Source organism: Urocitellus parryii, chromosome 1 (genome assembly GCF_045843805.1).
Source record: "Urocitellus parryii isolate mUroPar1 chromosome 1, mUroPar1.hap1, whole genome shotgun sequence".
Taxonomy (NCBI): Eukaryota; Metazoa; Chordata; class Mammalia; order Rodentia; family Sciuridae; genus Urocitellus; species Urocitellus parryii.
The window spans coordinates 241,844,693-241,848,546 of NC_135531.1; positions in this window are offsets into that span (position 1 = coordinate 241,844,693).

Below are 3,854 nucleotides of genomic sequence, written 5' to 3' on the forward strand. Positions count from 1 at the left end.
AAGTAGGGGCACTCTAGCACTGAGCCACACAGAACCTCCTTTTTAAATTCTTTTTTTGAGACAGAGCCTTGCTAAGTTGCTTAGAGCCTCACTAAGCTGCCTAGGCTGGCCTTGAACTCCTCCTGCCTCAGCCTTCTGAATCACTGGGATTACAGGGATGTACCACTGCATCCAGCACAAACTTTGTTTTTACAATTTTATTTTAAAATAATTTCAAAATTATTGAAGGTTGAAGTAACAGTACACAGAACCCTCACATACCATTTGCTAATTTTTACCAGATGTGTTCATTCTTTCTCTACAGATAGGCATAAATATATTTTAATATTAGTTATGGTGATATTTGCATAGTAAGTTGAATATAGGATACCTCCTTACTTCTTAATATTCATAGTATATATCCTAAGAACAATGACATTCTCTTATATAATCCTAGGATAATTAGCAAAACATAAAATTTTAAATTAATATGATATCATTATCCAATCCATAGTATGCATTCAAGTTTTACCCATTATTACACACACAAAAATGTCTCTTGTAAATGTTTTTCACAGTTCAGGACCCAGTGAAGGACACCCAATGTGTTTTGTTGTGATTTCTCTTTCCTTTTCTTTGGTCTAGAATAGTTCCTCAGCCTTTCAATTTTTACGACCTCAATATTTTTCTGGAGTACAGGCTAATTATTTTGTAGAATTAGATTTGTCTGAATTTCCTTGTGACTAGTCAAGTTATGCAATTTTATTAGGAATACTGGTGAATAATAAGTAAACCTTTTAGCACAGCTCCCGGGAATCCCTTCATGACATTTGGTTCCTTTATGGGTAATGTTAACGTGTTATTTGGAAGGGTGGTATGTTAGTTTCCTAGGGCTGCTGTAACAAATAACCACAAACTGGGTGGCTTAAAACAAGAGAAATCTTTACAGTCTAGAAGTCTGGAAGTGAGAAGTCCAAAAACAAGATGTGGCGGGGTGGGGATTGCTCCCTCTATATCTCCTCCCTGTGCCGTCCAGCAGCTGGTAGCCCTCAGCATTCTGTGGCTGCCTCACTCCAGTCTCTACCTCCATCCCCACCTGGCTATCCCTGCTTTCTCTCTGTCCATGTCTTCTCTTCTTTGTCATTGCATTTAGGGTCTACCTGAGTCATCCAGGATGATCTCATCACAAGATAAAATAGCTTAATTACATCCTGACAGACCCTTTTGGCCACATATGCAGATTCTAGGGGTTATGACATTAATGTATTGTGTGAGGGCCACCATTCAACCCAGCACAGATGGTGTCTCCCAGGATTTTTCAGTGTGAAGGTACTATTTTCCCTTTGTTGTTAAGAATTAATTTGTGGGAGGATACTTTGAGACTGTGTAAAAAATTCTATTCCTCATCAAAATCACCTATTAGAGCAATTATTGATGATTCTTGCTCAACTTGTAATTTTCTAATTCCATCCTTCTGTCTACATTTATTAAGTAGGCATTGTGTTGAAGGTTTCCTCCCCCACCCCCCACCTCCTTTTCTTCTTTCCTTATCTGTATTGATTGATTCTCATTTTATTCAATAGGTTATAATCTACTATAGTTTTTATTTTCCCATTGAAATTTTCCTTCTTATGGACAATGAGTGTACCTCAAGCAGATTTCTGTGTCATTTGAAATCATCCCCATAATACTTTAAGTAACATTCTACTTTCTGATACAACAAAATATTCTCAGTTTAACTTATATTTTCTTCACCCCAGCTCTATAATCAGCCATTTCTCCAAGAAGCCCTGGTTTGTTGTAATCGGGAGTGGTATTTAAAAATCAAATTTTTCTATAAAAAATTTTAGTCTCATTTTCTGATATTATAATTCACAAATCCTGGGGTAGGAACCAAAAATTGTGTGTGTGTGTGTGTGTGTGTGTGTGTGTAAAGTTCCAGGTAGTTCTGTTATATAACAATGTGTGTGAACACTCTTGTATTCAAACCATGATTTACACTGCTCTCTTGGGAGCACAGTTTTCATCTAATGGGACAAACAACCACCTCATATCTTAATTACCAGATACCAGCAAACAAAACAAGATAAAACTTACAATATCCGACATAACTTATTAGATACCAGATGTCATTGATGGATGTCTAAGATAGAAAATGTGTTCTGTGGTGTAAAATAATTATTGATTATGAAATCAGTTAAATTCAAATCAAGTCTAGATATAATTACAAATAAAAGAGAAGGTGGAATTTTTACTTTTGAGCTTCATTCCTCTGACTATAACCCCTCCCCCTGTCTTCTGTTTCTCACACTGAAGAATGCATCACTTTGTGAGAAGAGATGCTGGGAACACACAGGTTTTCACAATGGAATAGAAAAATAATCTATTTCAATATCTGTTCTTGACTGTCTTCAATAATAGATAACTCAGAGAAGGAACAAAATTACTTCAGTGAAGCCAACGGTACTATTGAATAACTATATCACATTTGGTATTGAGCATGAAAATGCATTTTTCTTATATGAAATTTGGGTTAATATTTTTTATTTCTTAAAAAAATATTTCAAGGAACTAAAATTCTTTGTTTTATCTACAGATGATCAGTGTGTGTGTGTGTGTGTGTGTGTGTGTGTATCTCAAAACTTTGAATCTGTAACTTTGTCTTTGTAAAAATAAATATATTTCCTCTTTCAGATAGCAGCACTTTTTCCCCTGTAAAATTACAAAGGTAAATTAGAAAAAAAATCCCCCATGGGAGTGAGAATTATAATTATTAGCATTAACAAATAATAATTGCCATCTTTGAGCATGTACCAGGAATTACATACATTATCTTTATTTTACCAATAAAGAAACTAAAATTCAGAAAAAGCAAATAACTTTTTCAAGGTCACATAGCTAAGAAATGGCTAAGCAAAGACTCCAATCCAGTCTGGATTTGCTGCTTCATAATAAAGTAACAAACAGCCCTCAAATCTCAAGCCATTTTTAACAAAGGCATAGTTTCCGCTACATGTGCATTGTGGGTAGAAGAGTGGCTCTTCTCAATTTCAGCTTCATTCTTGAACCCAGGCTGATAGTGAAGCCTCTGGAGTTGTAGCAGAGGAAAAAGGGAATGTGGCAAACCACACACTAGCTCTGACTACTTCTTTCTGACAGAAGGAACACAACTACTTTTGAGAAGCCAACTTTACAGTTGAACCACAATAACACAGCTTGGCATTGAACATTGGTATTAGGTTTTTCAGTAGCCAGAGTAAGTTAGAGCCAAATCTGATGTTAAAGAGAGAGAAAGTAAGATCTTCTGATAGGGAGGGGTACAGATATTTGTCAGTAGTAACCAACCTGCCACGGATTGCTGTGTGGGTGGTATAATTTACTTTGAATCTAGAATACTGGTCCTTTGGCCTCAATGATTGGTCCATAGTGGTCCAATCAGAGAGAAGCAAAGAATATTTGTGATTGGTGAACAGTTGACCTTGCTCTTTCTTTAACCAAAATGGCGCTGCTGCATTCATTTTTCTATCACAAGAGAGGCAGTGTGACAAAAGCTGATATAAGCAGGAAGACAATCAAGAGAAATGGAACCTACAGCACCAACAGCACCAAGTACTGCACCAGTCTCTGGACTCGTGTGGACCAACCTCTGAACATTCCAGTGAGGAAACCCAATAAATTTACTTAGGCTTAATCCAGTTTTCATAAGATCTGATATTGCTTCTATTTCTAACAAATAATATTAAAACCCAAGGCTTAGAAATGTCCTGAACTATCCTGGAAGAGACATTCCTATGGATATGATATTGTGTTCTTAATTTGTGTGTTGAAACAATATTGCTATATGAAGAAAATTTCCAAAAAGTAAGGATTAAAAG